At 35.1% G+C, this 21,555-nt stretch overlaps 1 long non-coding RNA gene across 1 annotated transcript in view; it reads left to right on the top strand.

The window, feature by feature from the left end:
* The window catches only part of LOC141391517 (uncharacterized), a 363,526-nt gene that overhangs the window by 271,782 nt on the left and 70,189 nt on the right, over positions 1–21,555 (top strand). Inside the window, exon 2 of the long non-coding RNA XR_012409669.1 lies at positions 13,205–13,343. This is a non-coding gene — a long non-coding RNA (uncharacterized lncRNA). The remainder of the gene's footprint in view (positions 1–13,204; positions 13,344–21,555) is intronic.

The raw sequence follows: 21,555 nt of genomic DNA, 5'->3' as shown, positions 1-21,555 counted from the left end.
AACAACCCGAAAGGTTTAAAGACCCCCTATGGCACCATATGTAGTGGCTGGAGACAACGATAACTCTCGAACTGACAACCGATTTGGTCCAAAATTTGGCTTTCGTCATATTTTGTCCAAACTTATTTTCAGTTCGAAGATGGTCAATACCGATCCAAAACTTCCAGTACTTCCCCCAATATTTAAAAATGCCACTAAAATGGTACGCACGATATATCTAGAACGGGGCAACCAATTTGGTCCAAATTTGGATCTTCTAATATTTTGTCCAAATTTAGTTTAACTTCTAAAATGGCCAATATCGGTCCCCCCCCCCCCCTTAGGGTACCTCACACACAAAACTTCGACATTTGTGTCTAAGTGGAGTTTAGGGTCTGTTCGAAGATCCCTTGGAAATGTATACCGATGCTGCTCTTTGTAGTCATGTGACTACAAAGCGATATTATGTTGTCCGTGGATAAGTCCATGCTTGCAAAAGTAATACGATTACGATATCTATCGAAAATATATGACTCCAAAAAAAGATCCACTTCCATAGTTGACTATGTCGGTCCATTCCTTTAAGGACCTCCTCCGCAACACTTTTGAACTTTAATCCTTGTCCACATTTTTGTCGGCAGGTTCAAATGCCCAGAAAGGGCCTCAATATTCTGAAAAGACCTTAAATACATTCGATCCGCCCGTAGATGAAAGTTTCAATTCACATAAGCTGATTGTATATCTCTGTCGGCAAAGCCGACTGATACATATATATATTTTTTTTATTTTTTTTTATTTTTTTTATTTTTATCAACTATGAACATTGTAGTTTTAGAATCCGCAAAAACATACCAGGTGTAAGCAACTTCCATTTAATGTTGGTTAAGGCACACCATGATGGTAGACAGTGCTTCCTTTATCTAACTGGTACATTGATATAATTTGCATCACGTGAGAGGTCAAGAGTTGGTTTTAAAGTTTAGTTTTCGTAAATTGTCCGAATATGCCCACATTTCACTACAAAATTTTACAAATTTTCAAACAAAAGTTCTGAAATGACAAATGTCAATTAACAGCTACTTCAGTAAAAATTGTAGCTAAAATCACCAAAATGGCGAAAATCGAGAGTTACCGTTGTATGGAAGCTATACCTAAGTATGGACCTATGTAAACAATTTTTGGTGGTGATGCTTTGTGACCACTAGGAATCACAGTAGTCAAATTACAGGTAGTTCAATCATAAAAAGCAGCTAAAATCCTCAAAATGCCGAAAATCGGAAGGAGCCGTTATGTGGGGGCTATACCAAAACAAGGACCTATTTTGACAATTTTTTGCGAAGAGGTGTTGTAACCGCTAGGAACCTCAAAGTGCAAATTACAGCTGGTTATATCAACAATTGTAGCTTAAATCCTCAAACCACCGAAAATCGGGAGGTACCGTTATGGGGGCTATACCAACTTGTGCCGATATAGCCCATCCTGGAACGTGACCTGCATACGGAAAAAGATACTCGCGTCCAAAAATATAGCGTTCGAGCTCAATTTGTATGGCCGCTATAGTGATCATAACTGACGGGCATTGCTTGATCCACTCAGAATTGTATACCGATTAAAAATATATATACTTTATTGGAGTCACAAATTATTATTGCAAGACCTTACATTTCAAGGCCTTCCCAGCAAAATGTTTGCCTCCAAAGATGCAGTTAAATGATATGTACAAGTGATCTGGATGTGCATCAAATTATGCATTTTCACTGATGATTTTTACAAGAGCGTGACTACTGAAAGATGCACTCCAAAGCACTGCATTTTAACTAACCCTTTGGCAGTGCATTTTAACTGACCCTTTGGCATTGCATTTTAACTAACCCTTTTGCACTGCATTTTAACTGACCCTCTGGCACTGCATTTTAACTGACCCTTTGGCATTGCATTTTAACTAACCCTTTGGGGTAGAATAGGAGGCAGTCCAAAGCACGTGTTTGGTACAGGCATTCTGCGGAAATTGTGCAAGCCATTACAAAATATGCCAGAACAAATAAAATGCATTTATTATTTGTGCAAAACAAAAATATTAACAACTTTATTACATTAACACAAATTATGAAAATTCTCCATTGAATTCAATCGCAAACATGCGTGTTTCCTCCGCTTGCATTTGTTCCAAGCAGAACTGTTTTTGCTTCATTTGCTAAATGGGTTGTCTTCCCACCACCAGTTAAGATTTCGACACGTACTCCAACAGCACTCCATTCGGAAATTTTCTTCTGGTGAGTTGCCGGAAAAATGTTCACAAATTAAATATTATTTAAATATTATTTAGTTTGTATTAACAAATGTTTGGACATGTTAACACGCTTATCTCTTTTTGGAAAATGAAAGCCGCTGCCTGTAGAGATGTACAATCTGATTTATGTACATATAGGGATCTCTAACAACTGCTAATAAAATGTAGCGAACGGAGTGCCTTTTTCACGACTCCGTTTGGACTGCATCCGGATGCTGTTAAATTGTGAGGAATTGGAGTGCCTTTTTCACGACTCCGTTGAACTGCATCCGGATGTTGTTAAAATGTGACAAGTGGATGTGATTCTTTGGATTGCATCCAAATGCGGTTAAAATGTGAGGACTGGAGTGCCTTTTTCACGACTCCAGTTGAACTGCATCAAAACATGCCGTGACAGAACTAGCCCACATTGCACTACTTCCAATTTATTTTGCTGGGTTATTATACCCTCCATACTATGGTGGAGGGTATAAAAATAAATTGTAAAAAAATCGTAGCTAAGCAATTCGCATCCACTTTACACTTTCAACATAAATCGTTGGTTGTTTTTTTTTCTTCCCCCTTTTTCAATGAATAAATAACATCGACAACATTAAAATAAATGACAATTTGTTACTTTTGCCTTTGGGCCATAAACAAAACGGAAAGTGCATTTTTATCGCAGCAAAAGTAACGAAAGGTGGCGGCAATGGTGAAAAAATTAGCTTGAGAAAATGTTGCGTGTTTTCGTTAATATATGCAGGGGCTCCTTACAATTGAGCAGGACAACAGCACCTATAACAATATGGCGGAAATACAAGTTCCAAAGATACACAATTGGATGCTTGGGATACAAAGAGAGGGGCCTGTAGAGTACGTATATGTGTGGGTGTGATGAGTTGAATTTCAATAATGGCTTTGAAAAGTAGTAACAACTGGAGGCACGTGAGCATTTATTTATGTTTCAACTTCTGGGAGTGAAGGTAGAGGACATGTCTTAGTGAAAGTGATCAAAGAAAAAAAACTGTATGTTAGCAACAATTGTATAAGTGCCAAGAAATTATTTTCAATTTGTTTCCTAGTGGGTATTTAAATGGAAAAAGGGTTAGAAATGGTTTTATTGCTGGGAAGCCAAGGAAATGACCAATAAAGTTGAAAATACCATTTTGGTAAACAGAACAAAAAAACATTTTGTTCAAAATTACTTACAGATTCCCAACTAGTATCAATAACATTTCCTAGACAAAAAATACCACTAGTAACCGTAAACATCTTTTGAGCCAAATATAACACATCTTATGCCTTACTAATCAATCTTTTACAATATCCATAATTTAATTTCTGTTATACAAAAAAGAAAAGGAAATACACAAAAGAAAACCGAAATAATGGTATCTGACAAAATAATAAAAGCCTATTACATTGTATTATTTGGCACGATATCCTTTTATCAATATCATCATTTTCATTAGGTCATAGGCATCCCTTTCCATCAGTGAAGGAATGTTGTTAGATGTCATCAAATCCTTTTCCCGAAAACGTATTCTAGCGTGAAATTTATAGATGCAAATGAAGCGAAAAAGACTTGAGTCTAAGAAATTTATGTTATGACCGAATTTTGTTTGAAACATAAGTTGGTTGGAAGGTGGATGAGGGAGGCTGAGCACACAACAATTGAAAGATATAAAAAATCAAATGTCCATCACATAACCCGTTTTGAGAACTTGGGAACTTTTTTTGGAAAGGTTCGTTAGGAACAGAAGTGGCAAATATGCATACGTAATGGATATTATATTGACCTAAGTTGGAGACATGAAAGGACGAGCTGTAGATGGTATTTTTAGACGAACTAAGAGGTATTTATAGGCGAATTCTTTCCAAACTAACTCATAGACGAGCTGAAGGGGGCCATAGGTGTCGATTTTTTAAAGAGCATTTTTCGAAAGGCCAACAGGACGTGGGGTATTTAAAGAATATTTTTCCAAAAGCCATCAGGAACTGAAATTTTAAAATATATATCTCCAAAGGCCAACAGGACATGGAGTTTTTTTCGAAAAGCCAAGAGGACCTGTAGTTGATAAAGAATACTTTTCCAAAGGCCCACAGGATGTGGAGTTTTTATAGAATATTTTTCCAAAAGCCAACAGGACGTGGAGTTTTTAAAGAATGTTTTTCCAAAAGTCAACCGGACGTGGATTGTTTTAAAAATATTTTTCCAAAAGTCAACAGGATGTGGATTGTTTTAAAAATATTTTTCCAAAAGTCAACAGGATGTGGATTTTTTAAAAATAACTTTAATAAAGGTAAATAGTAAGTGTTGTTTTTTTAAATATTTTTCCAAAAGGACGTTGTTTTGTTTTAATTATTTTCTAAGGTCAACAGGATGTGGAGTTTTTAAAGAATATTTTCCAAAGGTCAACCGGACGTGGATATATTTTTCCAAAAGCCAACGAGACGTGGATTTTTTTAAAAATATTTTCCTAAGGTCAACAGGACATAAATTTTTTTTAAATATTTTTCCAAAGGTCAACAACACGTAGAGTTCTTAAATAATATTTTCTAATGGCTAAAGTACGTGGAGTTTTTAAACAATATTTTTCCAAATGGCAAAAGGACGTAGATTTGTTTAAATATTTTTCCAAAGGTCAGCAGGACTTGAATTTTTTAAAAAATATTTTTCCAAAGTTAAATAGGAAGTGGATTTTTTTTTTAAAAATATTTTTCCAAAAGTCAACGTTGTTTTTTTAAATATTTTCTAAGGTCAACAAAAAAATTTGGAGTTTTTATACCCTACACCACTATGTGGGGAGGGTATTATAAGTTGGTTTTGGCCAAAAAGTTTGTAACGCATCGAAATAAAGGTCGTAGACCCATACTTATATATATCAAAATGAATGTCTCGACGAGCTGAGTCGATCTGGCTATGTGTGTCCGTCCGTCCGTCCGTCTGTCCGTCTGTCCGTCTGTCCATCTAAACCTTGTAATCACGCTACAGGTCGCAATTTTGATCGGATCGTCACGAAATTTTGGATGTTGATGGGGGTTGATAGGGGAAGAAGCCTATTGATTTTGGTGATGGTCGGATAATATTTAGGGGTCGGAATGGGCAAAAAACTTATGTGGATAAAAAGACAACGTTTTTTTCCAAAGCGAATATCTCAGTTTCTATATGGGGTATACCAAAAGCAAAACCTGACAATGAAAGTAGAAAATATCACCTTTCTAATGATGTAAAGTAGGTTCTTGTAGGTGATCAAATAAAGAAGATATCACAATAGTCGCAAATAAACCCCAAATGTTCATGCTTACGATTTTAGTTATAATGACGAATATCACAGCTTTGGCTGGGGACTTTCCAAAAGCAAAGCCAGACTATGAAAGTAGAAGATTCCACTTTTACAATGATGCAAACTAGATCGGCGTAGGTGACCAAATAGCGGAGATATCACAATAGTCGGTAATTCATCCCATTTTTCCATTTTTTTGGAAATCACGCTACAGGCCGCAATTTTGATCGGATCGTCACGAAATTTTGAGAGTTAATTGGGATCTCAAAGAGGAAGAAGCCTATTGATTTTGGTGAGGGTCGAATAATATTTAGGGGTCGGAATGGGCAAAACACTTATTTGGATAAAAATACAACGTTTTTTCCAAAGCGAATATCTCAGCTTCTACAAGGGGTATACCAAAAGCAAAACCTGACAATGAAAATTGAAAATATCGCCTTTCTAATGATGTAAAGTTGGTGCTCGTAGGTGATCAACAAACGAAGATATCACAATAGTCGCAAATTAAACCCAAATTTTCATTTTTCGATTTTAGTTATAATGACGAATATCAAAGCTTTGGTTGGATACTTTCCAAAAGCAAAGCCTTACTATGAAAGTAGAAGATCCCAACTTTACAATGATGCAAAATAGGTCGGCGTAGGTGACCAAATAACGGAGATATCGCAATATTCGATAATACATCCCATTTTTCCATTTTTTTGGAAATCACGCTACTGGGCGCAATTTTAATAGGATCGTCACGAAATTTCGTGGGTTAATGAGGGTCTCACAGAGGAAGAAGCCTATTGATTTTTATGATGGTCGGATAATATTTAGGGGTCGGAATGAGAAAAAACTTTATTTGGAGAAAAAGTCAACATTTTATTCCAAAGCAAATATCTCAGCGTCTATAAGGGGTCTACAAAAAGCAAAACAACGATGTAACGTAGGTTGTCGTAGGTGGTCAAACGAAGATATCGCAATTGTCGCTAATAAAACCCAACTTCTCATTTTTGCGATTTTAATAGTAATGACGGATATCACACCTTTGGTTGGGGACCTGACTAAGATAGCCTGACTAAGATAGTAGAAAATCCCATATTTGAAATTATGCAAAGTAGGTTGGCGTAGGTAGTCAAATAATAGAGATATCGCAATAGTCGTTAATGCATCCCTTTTTCCACTATTTCTGCAATCACACTACAGGTCGGAATTTTGATCGGATCATCACGAAATTTTCTCACAGAGATAGAAGCCTATTGATGTTGGTGATGTCGGCAGTAGTCAAATATAAAATTAAATATTAATTATTTTGGTTCAGTTCGCCTTAAGTCATTTGGTATAAAAGCCAGATAGGTGAAAACTTTCGTATCTCCATAAACGAAATGTTTTCGAGTGAAAAGATTATTCACAGAGGTAGTGGTGTAGGGTATCACATAGTCGGACCCGTACCGACTATAGCCTTTTCTCACTTGTTAAAGAATATTTTCCGAAGGTCAACAGGACGTTGATTGTTTTAAAAATATTTTTCCAAAATTCAAAAGGACGTGGATTTCTTAAAAATATTTTCCTAAGGTCAACAGGACATAAATTTGTTTTAAATATTTTTCCAAAGGTCAACAACGCTTAGAGCTCTTAAATAATATTTTCTAATGGCTAAAGCACGTGGAGTTTTTAAACAATATTTTTCCAAATGGCAAAAGGACGTAGGTTTTTTTAAATATGTTTCCAAAGGTCAATAACACGTAGAGTTTTTAAAGAATATTTTTCCAACAGGACGCGGATTTTTGTACGAATATTTTTTCCAAAGGCCAACCAGACGCCGATTTTTGTAAGAATATTTTTTCCAAAGCCCAACAGGACGTGGATTTTTGTAAGAATATTTTTCCAAAGGCCAACAGGACGAGAAGTTTTAAAGATTATTTTCAAATTCTATTTTTGAATTGGTATAAAACACACTCCTTCCCTTTTTACAGTGTTTTATTTATCTTGCTTTGTGGTCTACCTGTTTAGTTCAAATTTAGTAACTCCTTTTTTACACAGTTGCAGTTGACAAATCGAACTTAAACTTTGCACACTTTTCGGATTTGGATGACAATCCATGAATATGAAACCAAAACCAATATGGGTCCATTTTTTCCTATAGGTCCCATATAGCTGTACCACCCGATTTAGTTCAAATCTTGTAACTCATTTTTAACACAGTTGCAGTTGACCAATCGAATTGAAACTTTGCACACTTTTTCAGATTTGGAAGGCAATACATGAATATGAAACTAAAACCAATTTGGGTCCATTTTTTCCTATATCCCCCATATAGCGGTACCACCCTCTTTCAGGTGTTTTGAGGATTTTGTCTTCATTTTTAGCGCGAATTGGCTGTAACTTGGCATTTGGAGTTCCCAATTGTACAGAAACTCTCCCCAACCTTTCAAATAAAACGCTTACATTTCAATTAAAAATGGTGACAAAATTAAACGGTCTGTCTTTATTTGAGAGATTCCATCATGAAGAAGGCTATACTTTTTTGAGGCTAAGGGAAAAATTGTTTTCTAGTTTTAATGCATTTATAAATGAAACACAGTAACTTAATTTTCTTTAATTACCTTTGCTCATTTATTTTTCCATTTCCATTACCCACAGAGTCCATTAGTTGTCTACAGTCATTGAAAAGGATATTCTACAAACTGACACAAAGAGATTCACTTTACCACTTTATTGGCATGACAAATGTCAAATATCCTGAATTGAATTCTCTCAATTGAAATTGAAATTAGTTTTGTGTAATTTGAATTTAATTGAATAACTTGGAATGCAAAGTGTGAAGGGGGAACAAAACAGACAAAAGGACAAGTATATAAACAGGGAATGACACAAGGGCAAAAAGAAATGAATGAAAATGCTCTGTTCATATATTTGATTAATGTTTTAAAAACTCAAATAACTTGTAAAATATGTTGGTAACAATAGTTAGCTAGCAATGGAACGTAAATAAAGTTCTTAATAAAGGACACAAGAATGAATTCTCCTTGACATTTTTTACGTATAAATAATGAGAAAGGAAATGAAAAAAAGAGCATTAAACACAGTTAATTGGCACGAAGGGACAATGCTGTTGGCACCGATGCTCCACCTGTTATAGCCACCTATGTTTGAATTTCTGTTAGGAACCACACCACTTACTTAAAAGAATATGTTATATTCAACTCTTAAACTTAGTTTCTGCTAAAGTTCTTAGCAATTTGTATATTTAATTGTAAGGCTTGGCATATTAATTCCAGAACATTTAATTATACCCTACTACACAATGTGGAAAGAGTATTATAAAATTGTTTTGTTAACAATTCATGTAACACTGCGAAATATTCGTCGTAGACCCCCAATGTTTTATACCAATTTTCATATCCCGACGAGATAAAGCAATATTGCAATGTGCATCCGCGTGCCCATTATAAATTGTAATCAAACTCCAGGCCGCAATTATGGACCGAACGTCACGAAATTTGGTATGGAGGTCGGTTTCACATCAGAATAGATTGCTATTGTTATTGGTGATGATCGTGAAATATTTAAGGGGTGGAATGGACCAAAAACTAAATTTTTATCCGAACCTGTGCCTGCTCTGTAGGTCGCAATCACAGTTCGATCAGCGCAAAATTTTAAATATGATGTGAGCTTATGATAGAAAAGACGTTTGCAATTTAACACGATGATCAGATAGTTTTTAGCGGGTGAAGTTGACCCAAACTTTTGTGTGAAAATTAGAAAATTCTTTAATATATAACTTATATCTTTAATCCGGGGAGACACATTCCGCCCACGTGATTTATTTTTGTAAGACGATCTCTCAACCTTTTGCATAGATGTCAATTATGTTGATGTACGTGCTCAGAAAACAGAGTTACAGCCTAGTATATACAGAAATTTCAAAGTTTTAATTGTGTGTATAGTAACGCTTTAGTTCGCAGTTATAGCGTAACACTGACAAAATTTTACACGAGGTAAGAATTTTGGTGAAGGAAGACGCCAACAATTTTGGATAATGAGAGGATAGTTCTTAGTGGGTGAACTTTTGTGGGAAAAATATCCAAATTCAATTTTTGGTCTATATTTTATTTCTAGGAGACATATTTCGGCAATCTACGAAAATAAACTTGAAAACCAACATGAATATATCGGTTAGATAACTGAACTATTGCCTAACATACAAGTGTTATTTATTGTTGTGATTTTCTTCCATAGAACTACATTTACATTCCATGTTACAAAATGTTGCAATAATGATAGAAAAGTTTTCAAATCATGAAAGAAGGCTTCCCAGGTTTTTAAATTGTTACAAATTACAATGCTGTACGGGGTCTTGAAGTTTTTGTGATACCTTTGGTAAAAAGTAATGTAGGAGTACCTCAAAAGTTAGCCTCCAAAGAGGTAGTTAAATCATATGTACAAGTGATCTGGAAGTGCATCAAATTATGCATTTTCACTCATGATTTTTACAAGGGCTTGACTATTGAAAGAGGCACTCCATTGCACTGCATTTTAACTGACCCTTTGGCACTGCATTTTAACTGACCCTCTGGCACTGCATTTTAACTGACCCTTTGGCACTGCATTTTAACTGACCCTTTGGCATTGCATTTTAACTAACCCTTTGGGGTAGAATAGGATGCAGTCCAAAGCACGAGTTTTTGTGCAAGCCATTACAAAATATCCCAGAACAAATAAAATGTTATTATTATTTTTGTAAAACAAAAATATTAAGAGCTTTTTACATAAACACAAATTATGAAAATTCTCCATTGAATTCAATCGCGAACATGCGTGTTTCCTCCGCTCTCTATTTAATCCAAGCTGAATTGTTTTTGCTTCATCTGCTATATGAGTTTGATATTGTCTTGCCATCACCAGTTAAGATTTCGACATGTACTCCTCCAACAGCACTCCATTGGGAAATTTTCTTCTCGTGAGTTACCGGAAAAATGTTCACAAATTAAATATTTTGTAGTTTGTATAAGCAAATTTTTGGAAATTTTAACACGCTTATTTATTTTTATAAAATGTATGTCGCTGATGCCTCTGCCTGTAGAGATGTACACACTGATTTATGTACTTGTAGGGATCTCTAACAACTGCTAATAAAATGTAGCGAACGGAGTGCCTTATTCACGACTCCGTTTGGACTGCATCCCGATGCTTTTAAATTGTGAGGAATTGGAGTGCCTTTTTCACGACTCCGTTGAACTGCATCCGGATGTTGTTAAAATGTGACAAGTGGATGTGATTCTTTGGATTGCATCCAAATGCGGTTACAATGTGCGGACTGGAGTGCCTTTTTCACGACTCCATTTGAACTGCATCAAAACATGCCGTGAAAGAACTAGTCTACATTGCACTACTTCCAATTTATTTTGCTGGGAATATGTTTGGACATAATCCATTTCAGAAAATTTGGAGTCGATTTACCCATGTCCGCCCGTCTATCTGGCTGGCTGGTGCGTACGATAAAACTCGAAGAATCACCCTATTTGGTTGAAATTTTAGCTCTCGTAAATTTTGTCCAAACTTAGTTTAAGTTCGAAGAAGGACCATATCGGTCTAACCCTTCCGTTAATTACCCCCACAAAAGTCCAAAATTGTTCGCTAAGATTATTCGCACGATCGTTCCTGAAGGGACTAACCAATTTGTTCCAAACTAGGGATGTAGAAATATTACTTCCATGTATATATCAGGTTCGAATATGGAATATATCGGCCCACTTTTTGGGAAAATTATAGCTTAACAGTTCTTCTCGAACCGTTTTGAATTTGTTTAAAACATTTTCGCCTTGCGGCCCCTTTTACGAAGGTGCATTTTTTTGGCAGGTCCATACTTCCTGAGTCGACGCCAACTAAACTGACTAGTACCTAAGATCAATCCCACGGCAGCGGGTTCTTACCTACCGGATTGACCCGAAACAATAGTGTTTTGGCCAGCGGCTACCAACGGTATTTGGTCTCAATTTTGTACATCGTATTATTTCTTAGAGACTTGGATTACGTCCGAAAATGGACTACATCGGAACACTCCTTCGGGTGCCTCCCACACAAATTTTGGAAAGATTGCCGTTTAAGGACTCGTCTCGGATTGTTACAATTTTTTTTGCATTTTTTTTGTCTTTGTGACACTTGTTACGACGGTACAATTTTTTTGGGGGTCAAAGTCCATTCTTCTTGGGAAATTGGCCCACAATTTAAAAACCATCGAGTTAGAGTTATAAGTATTGAGTTTATTTTCTTTGTGTCCGAGGCCCTGTACGACTATAACCCTCTCTTACTTGTTTTTTTTTTATTATTTTTCAAGAAGTATTAAATTTTAAGGTTTTTGCTTATAATCACCTTAATATACAATATTTGTTTATTAAACATATAATATCTATGTTTATTTCGGTTACACGAATTTTGTTACTTTCTCATCAACGTTAACGTAACTAGTTAAGCAAATAAAATACATGTGATAGAGAGTGTTTGATGTATGCTCCCGCTAGAGAGCTATACCACTCACTACAATACAAAAATAAAGTGTACTTCACACCCAAGTCCTCTTTTGGTGAGTGAGTTAAGTTGTTCAACGGGCACAAAACAAATAAACAGGAAATTCAAAAATAACTATTGTTTGCAAAAAAAAATAGATTTGTATTTTCATTTCATTTGTATTTACATTTCATTGGAAGCGGGAGGTAGGGATGATGTTGTCGTTGTTGGCACCATGTAAAAACTGTTGGTTTTACAAGTATGTATGTGTGTACACTAGCCTCTTTTTAACTCAAAGAAAAAATCGATGTCGGTCTTTTAGGCGGGACCCCCTAAATTGTGTTTAGTTTTGTTAGAATTTAAGAATGCCAACGTTTGAACACAAATGGAATATGTAAAACGTATAAAACCAGTTCATTTCTGTAGCTTAAAAAGTAATCCTACAATAAATTCTGAAAGTCGGCTGGATTTTAATTTAAGGCTATATTATTGGTCCCAAACTACCTAAAATTTGCCAAATATACTACTGGAGCAATATCAAAATATCACCCGATTTTCATAAATTTTTGTAGGATTCGTTTTCTAGCCACAGCAATGAACTGGTAAAAAATTCTCATCGATTGGACAATGAATGTGGCATTTAGAGAAATTTTGTGAAAATTCACCTTTGGCCCCATACAAATTACTATGGATTGTTATCAAACTTTGGCAATTTTAAAATATAGGAAAACTGGGCACCGCCTAAAAATCTGACATAGATTTTTTAAAACCATCCTAATGGTTATTTATCTACGTAAGCAATAGGAATATGGGTTGGTTCTCATATGATTGTTATTTAAAGCTATTCAATTTCGCAGGGTTACCATACTCATACATGACTTTGATTCGGCAAAGAGTAAAAAACTGATTCACATGGATATAAGTGATACGTTGCCATAAAAATCGGAACGAGAGTAGGGATTCTTATTGTCTTGCTGAAGTCCGTTAAAAGACATATATATTTTATTAGGAAGAATATTCTAGAGCATTAAGCATTAATACTACCCACTCTCATACACTGCAGCATAGCAAACATTATTATGTTCTGTAACAGCAGCAAACGTTTTATTTATTTTAAACCCCTACGATTATATCATTCATTTCAACTATTATGACAGAATTTATTTTTACACTTCAGGTACCTCAGCCGCCCGCCCTCTGTTACATTCATGTAATTCATCAACAGTAAAGTGTGAAAGGTTCACTTTTGAATACACTTTTAAGCCTGAATGTTTCCCAGGAAAGAGGAAGCAGAGTGTCTATGAATTGTTAGTAGAGTATGTAAACAGTTGTTATATATTTTGGTATTTATTTATGCTTTTGAACTTCGACACCCACACAAAAATGCACAAACTCTATATCACACTTCCACAAACAGACACACACACAAATAAATATCGAAAGAAACTAAACAATGAAGTTGTTTACATTTAATGTTTATGTTCGGTCACAAATAAATGTACAAATAAGTCAACAATAACAATAGCTTGAAATTAATGGAAGAAAGCAATTGAAGTAAATGAACACACATACACAAGCAAACACATCCCAATATTGTTGCCTTTACAGGCCGGAATTGTATTCTACTAGCAAACCTCAACCCAACCTCCTCTCCCTTATAAGCCCAACAACAAATGTTGTGATTTGGATAAGCACGATCACCTCAATGGTTGTGGCAGAAAGTGAAAAACTTGCACAATCAACTTCATATACTTGCAATAATATTTGGTTACAATATAAATGAAAAGAGTATGGCAAAAAACGAGAACAACATTTACAATGAACTATTTTTATGTTAAACATATTGCCGTGGATGTTATTACTGCTGTTATCAATGTTTATCGCTGCCGCATGGCCATGACATTATTTATGTTTATTTTTTTCTGTGTTGCTGCGGCTGCCGTTAAGTTGTAATTTGCACTTTTCATCAGCTAACCCCTCCCACCTTTCTACCAAGAATATTATCAGTGTTCTACTTCGTGTAATTACTTGCAAGTCCAATAAAGAAGCGAACGAAATGAACCAAACGCACAGTTAACCTCCATCTTCCTACAACAGCAAGCAGTTTTGTTTTGAGCTATTGAAACCATGCCGTTCGGGCATAACGTTGTACCAATTTAAAAGACAAAGCAACGGAACAGTAATTTGGTTCATCTGGTTCATGATGACACTCCTATCATCAGCCAACAAATATAAAATGGGAGACAGTGGTTGGAGCAATTTCAAATATATGTTTTAAAGAATTTTTTCAAGCGTGGAATTTTTATGAAATAATTTTATTCAAGCGTAGATTTTTTATGAATTTAGTGTTTCAATCGGGTATTTGTTAAGGAAATTATTTTTCAACAGCGGATTTTTGAAGAATGTCTTTTCAAGGGTGGACTTTTGAACAATTTTTGCGTGTATTTTTTTTAGAATTGTTTTTTGTTCAAAAGTGAGTTTTTTAAGAATTTATTTGTTAAGAAATAATAATTTTTCAAGAGCGGATTTTTGAAGAATGCTTTTCCAAGGGTGGACTCTTGAATAATTTTCTTTGCGTGGATTTTTAAGAATTTATTTATATTTTTCTTTTTAAGAATTTGCCTTTTCAAGCGTTGATTTTTGAGGATTTTTTCTTGTTCAAACGTGATTTTTTAAGAATTTATTTTTTTCTACCGTGAAATTTTAAAAAATTTATTTTTTCAAGTGTGGCCTTTTTAAGAATTTATTTTTTTAAAGTGTGGCCTTTTTAAGAATTTATTTTTGAGTGTGGATTTTGAAGACCTAATTTTTTTCAAGCGTGGATGTTTTTAAGAATTTATTATACCCTACACCACTATGTGGTAAGGGGTATTATGTGTTAGTGCATTTGTATGTAACATACAAAAGGAAGCAAGATAGACCCATAGTTCCTTCTAGGGATATACATAGAATCACTTTCTGAGTCGATTTATGCATGTCCGTCCGTCCGTCCGTCCGTCCGTCCGTCCGTCCGTTCGCAACATACAGGTCGCATTTGTTGACCGATTTCGCTGAAAATTGGGGAATACCATTTTTTTAGCCGTCGGAAGATCAAGTTCGAAGATGGGATATATCGGTCCACGTTTTGGTATAGCCCCCATATAACGGTACCCCCCGATTTACGGTATTTTGACGTTTTCAGCTACATTTTCAGACCGATTTGGCTATAATTTGACATTTAGGGTTCTTAAGTGTCAATAAACATATATAACAAAACTTGTGGACATAGGTCCACGTTTTGGTATAGCCCCCATATAACGGTACCCACCGATTTACGGTATTTTGACGTTTTTAGCTACATTTTCAGACCGATTTGGCTATAATTTGACATTTAGGGTTCTTAAGTGTCAACAAACATATATAACAAAACTTGTGGACATAGGTCCACGTTTTGGTATATCCCCCATATAACGGTACCCCCCGATTTACGGTATTTTGACGTTTTTAGCTACATTTTTAGACCGATTTAGCTATAATTTGAAATTTAGGGTTCTTAAGTATCAATAAACTTATATAACAAAAGTTGTGGACATAGGTCCACGTTTTGGTATAGCCCCCATATAACGGTCCCCCCCGATATACTTTATTTTGACGTTTTTAGCTACATTATCAGACCGATGTAGCTATAATTTGACATTTAGGGTTCTTAAGTGTTATTAAACTTATAAATTAGAAGTTGTGGACATAGGTCCACGTTTTGGTATAGCCCCCATATAACGGTACCCCCCGATTTGCGGAATTTTGACGATTTTAGCTACATTTTCAGACCGATTTAGCTATAATTTGACATTTGGGGTTCTTAAAAGTCAATAAACTTATATAACAAAAATTGTGGACATAGGTCCACGTATTGGTATAGCCCCCATATAACGGTACCCCCCGATTTACGGTATTTTGAAGGGTTTAGCTACATTTTCAGAACGATTTAGCTATAATTTGACATTTAGGGTTCTTAAAAGTCAATGAACTTATATAACAAAAGTTGTGGACATAGGTCCACGTATTGGTATAGCCCCCATATAACGGTACCCCCCGATTTACGGTATTTTGACGGGTTTAGCTACATTTTCAGACCGATTTAGCTATAATATGACATTTGAAGTTCTTAAATGGCAATAAACTTATGTGACAAAACTTGTGGACATAGGTCCACGTTTTGGTATAACCCCCATATAAGGGTACCCCCCGATTTACGGTATTTTGACGTTTTTAGCTACATTTTCAGACCGATATAGCTATAATTTGACATTTAGGGTTCTTAAGTGTAACTAAACTTATATAACAAAAGTTGTGGACCTAGGTCTAAGTTTTGGTATAGCCCCCATATAACGGCACCCCCGATTTACGGCATGTTGACGTTTTTATCTACATTTTCAGACCGATTTAGCTATCAATTGACATTTAGGGTTCTTAAATGTCAATAAACTTATATAACTAGTGGACATAGGTCCATGTTTTGGAATAGCCCCCATATAACGTTACCGCCCGATTTCAGGTATTTTGAGAATTATCTGTAATTTGAACATTTGACATTTGAAATCGTTAGTGGTCACCACACCTCTCCACCAAAAATTGTCAAGAAAGCCCCCATATAACGGTACCTCCCGATTTTCAGTAATTTGATGATTTTAGCTACAATATTAAACCGAACAAGCAGTAATTTGACATTTGAAGTTCTTAGTGGTCACAACACCTCTCCATAAAAAATTGTCAACATAGGTCCATGTTCGGATATAGCTCCCATGTAACGGTACCTCCCGATTTTCAGTAATTTGGCAATTTTAGCTTCAATTTTTAACAGAACTAACTGTAATTTGACATTTGAAGGTTGTAGTGGTCACCACACATCTGCATCAACAATTTTCAACATAGCCCCAATATAACGATACTTCCCTATTTTCGGTACTTTGAGGATTTTACTTAAAATGTTTAACCGAACGTAGGTCCATGTTTTTGTATAGCCCCAAAACAAACCTCCCGATTTTTCGTACCTTAGCTTTATTTTTTGGACGAACTTTCTGTAATTTGAAATTTAAAAGTCAACAAAAATTCTGCAACAAAAATTGTTCATTTAAGTTCATATTTTCGTATAGCCCAGATACCTCCGAACTAGCTGTTAATGACATTTGAAGTTCCCACGTTATGTACCGGTTTTCGATATTTTGAGGATTCTAGCTAAATTTTTTAACCGAATTAGGAGTTATTTGACATTAAAGGCTCCCATCAAAAACTGTCAACATAGGCCCAAGTTTTATTATAACCCCTATATAACAGTACCTCCCAATTTCTAGCCCACCAAAAATTGTCAACATACATAGTTAGATATAGGCACCATAAAAAAGGGCCTCCCGAATGAAGCATTTTATGTACACTATCTGACATTTTAACGTACTCACTTAAAGTTGGGGACAGGAATGAATATTTTATGGTGGAGGGTATGAAAAGTTCGGCCCGGCCGAACTTAATGCTTTTTTACTTGTTTTTTTAGTGTGGTGTTTTTGAGAATTTATTTTTTCAAGTGTGGCATTTTTAAAAATTAATTTTTTAAGTGTGGATTTTTCAAGGGAAATTTTTTAAGAATTTATTTTTCAAAGTGTGGATTTGTTGGATTTTATTTTTGATCGTGGATTTTTAAGAATTGATTTTTTTTAAAGCGTGCATTTTTTAAAAATTTATTTATTTTTTTATTATTCAAGCGTGGATTTTTCAAAAACTTATTTCTTTTCAATTTAAGAATTTATTTCATTTCAAACGTGGCTTTTTTAAGAACTGATTTTTTCAAGTAAGGATTTTTTTATACCCTCCACCATAGTATGGAGTGTATACGAAGTTTTTTTTCCGTTTGTAACGCATTGAAATACTCATTTGCGACCCTATAAAGTCTATATATTCTTGATCAGGGTAAAATTCTGAGTCGATCTATTTATGTGCGTCCGTCCGTCTGTGGTAATTACTCAAGCATCCACAAAATTGGAGATAGGACGGTGAAATTTTGGGAATATGCGTCTTTTGTTTGCAGGCAGGTCAAGTTCGATGATGGGCTATATCGGTCCACGTTTTGGTATAGCCCCCATACAACGATACCCCCCGATTTGTGGTATGTTGGCGTTTTTAACTACATTTTCAGACCGAATTAGCTATAATTTGACATTTAGGGTTCTAAAGTGTCAAGAAACTTATATAACAAAACTTGTGGTCCATGTCTTGGAATAGCCCCCATATAACGGTACCGCCTGATTTCAGGTATTTTGGCGTTGTTAGTCACATTTTTAGATGGAATTAGCTATAATTTGACATCTAGGGTTCCTAGTGACCACAAAACTTATATTCAAAAAGTGATGGACATAGGTCCATGTTTTGGTATAGCCCCCATATAACGGTACCTCCCGATTTTCAGTATTTTGAGAATCGTACCTAAAATTTTTAACCGAACTTGGTGTAATTTGACATTTGAAATTTTTAGTGGTCCCCACACCTCTCCCCCAAAAATTGTCAACATAGGTCCATGTTTGGATATAGCCCCCGTATAACGGAACCTCCCTATTTTAGGTATTTTGGTGATTTTTAACTGAAATTTTTAACCAAACTTGCTGTACCAAGTTTGACATTTGAAGTTGTTAGTGATCAACACATATCTCCACCAAAAATTATCAATAGATCCATGTATGAATATAGCCCCCATATAACGGTACCTCCCGATTTTCGGTATACAATTTTTAACCAAACTAGCTGTAATTTGACATTTGAAGTACTCAGTGGTCACCATACCTCTCCACCAAAAATTGTCAACATAGGCCCATGTTTGAATATAGCCCTCATATAACGGTACCTCCCAATTTTCAGTAATTTGAGGATTTTAGCTAAAATTTTTAATCGGAGTAGCTATAATTTGACACTTGAAGTTATTAGTGGTCGCCACACCTATCCACCAAAAATGTTCAACATATGTCCATGTTTGAATATAGCCCCCATATAACATTACCTCCCGATTTTTGGTGTTTTGAGGGTTTTAGCCACAATTTTTTGCTGAACTAGGTGTAATTTGTGGACAGGAATGAAAACTAATTATTTCCTTTTAGTTCAGAATATTTTGTGGTGGAGGGTATGTAATGTTCGGCCCGGCGGAACTTAACACTTTTTTACTTGTTTAAAATTGATTTTTTCAAGTGTGGATTTCTATGAATTGATTTTTTCCAAACTTGGATTTTTTAAGATTTTCTTCAAGTGTGGACTTTTAAGAATTTATTTTCTTCAATCGTGGATATTTTAAGATTTTTTCAATCGTGGATTTTTTGCGATTTTCTTCAATAGTGGATTTTTTAAGATTTTCTGCAATCGTGGATTTTTTAAGAATGTATTTTGTAAGTGTAGATTTTTTAAGAATTTATTTTTTTAACTAGAAGTTTTTAAGATTTTTAAGAAATCTTTTAAGCGTGGATTTTTTAAGAAATTTTTTTTTCAAGCGTTAAGATTTTAAAAGTATTCTTCAGCTCAAATTTTTAAATATATTTTTAAGTACAATTAGCCGCATTGAACGCGGATGTTTAAAGAAAATTTTTCAAGAATCCTTAGGCTCATCAGGCGTGGATATTTAAAGAAAATTTTTCAAGGATCCTTAGGTCCATCAGGCGTGGATATTTAAAGAACATTTTTCAAGGATCCTTAGGCCCATCAGGCGTGGATTTTTTAAGAACATTTTTCAAGGACCATTAGGCCCATCAGGCGTGGATATTTAAAAAAAAATTCAAGGACCATTAGGCCCATCAAGTATTTATTAAAAATATTTTTCAAGGACCCTTATGCCTATCAAGTGTGGATTTTTAAAACTGTTTTTCAAGGACCCTTAAACCCATCAAGCGTGAATTGTTTTAACATATTTTTTAAGGACCCATAAGCCCATCAAACGTGGATTTTTAAAGAATAGTTTTCAAGGACCCTTGTGCTGTGGATTTTTAAGAATATTTTTAAAAGTACTTAAGTGTGGATTTTTAAACATATTTGTTCAAGGACCTCAATGTCCATCAGTGGATATTCAAATAACATTTTTCAGGGATCACATCGCAAATACCTAACTTAAAACTTTACATGTAACCACAGTACATGCCTTTCAAAACATTTTTCAAAACAAATTTTCTAGAAAGGGACATATAAAAAATGGCCTTAACCTTTTTCCTGTATGTTATCTATAATTCATATAACTACCACGTGTATCGTCCCCCAGCCACTGTTGTTGGGAATCGATTTGTAACACAATTTCGTTACTTTTAGCTTCCATTATAGCCTGCAGCTTCAGGTCCTAGGAAGGCTTTAATTAAGTTGTAGGTACTATAATTGTAGTACAGCGGGTGATACAGCTACGGTTTCTGATGATTATAACGTGTTCGTTGTTGTTGCTGTTATATTCTGTTGTTATTAAAGCTATACTGGACCAAATGGTAGATGCTGTTGTTGATGATGATTTATATTAGCTTGATGCGGCACAGTGTTGGGGAGTCAATGTGAAATTGAAAATGAAAAAATGAAAAAAATAAATTACGCAAAACCTTTATTTGGTCAAAGTAAAAACACTCGACTACTGTCATAGACATGTAACCATATCCCGTATGTTTGCCTTTGAAACACGGTGGTACATTTGCCCTGGGGTCTATATGACCGCACAGCCAGCCTATTACACTACCACGTCCTTTATCAATTCCAAGTCTCTTTGGAGTTACTGTTCATAGCAGCTATTGCTGCTGCTTTAGATATTCGCTGGTCGCTCCTTTGGTTGTGTGTTGGTGGATTATAATTGCTTTTTGAATTATTGTGTGTGTATGTGTGTTTTTATTGCATGTAAATAATAACTTCCCGTTTTAAGTCTATATTAAAGGTGTAAATTTCCATAATAATTGCACAAATGTTATTTTTAGTCCGGTCAAAATAGACATACGTATAAGGGGGAAATAGCAAAAATTCCCACAAAGCTGAATTTTGGTGGAGAGCTAGGGTTGGCCATTAGAAGCAACGTCCTAAAAGTCCCCATCGATCCCATGTGTGCAAAACAAGTTATTCGGGGTCAAAGGTCATTTTTGGAGGCATTATTCAGTTTTTTTTTAATTTTTCTCAAAAACGGTAATACTTAGCAAAAGCCCGCTGAAGTAAAAGTTGTAGATTCAATAATTGTCTACAAGATTGGTCTTTATGATTCTTAAAAAAGACTTACCATTTTCGAGATATCTCGATCTAAACGTCAAATAAAAAATTAGCCGCGTAAGTACATTATGAGGCGAATCGGTTAAAGTAACGACACTATGTGTTAGATACTTCCGTAAGCTTTCAAACGATATCCACTTTGCAGTAATCGGTACAGTAGAACCGGGTCCAACCCGGTTTTTAAATTTGGACTTTCGGGTCGAATAACCGGCGAACCGGATCCGCAACCGTTTAAAATTATACATTTCCGTAATCAGCGCAACAAACCCTACCTTCAGACAAAAAATGAAAAATATA

The sequence above is a fragment of the Musca autumnalis genome, unplaced genomic scaffold (genome assembly GCF_047663935.1).
Source record: "Musca autumnalis isolate F117 unplaced genomic scaffold, ASM4766393v1 scaffold_1, whole genome shotgun sequence".
NCBI classification, from domain to species: Eukaryota; Metazoa; Arthropoda; class Insecta; order Diptera; family Muscidae; genus Musca; species Musca autumnalis.
This window is presented reverse-complemented; position numbering and strand designations above follow the sequence as displayed.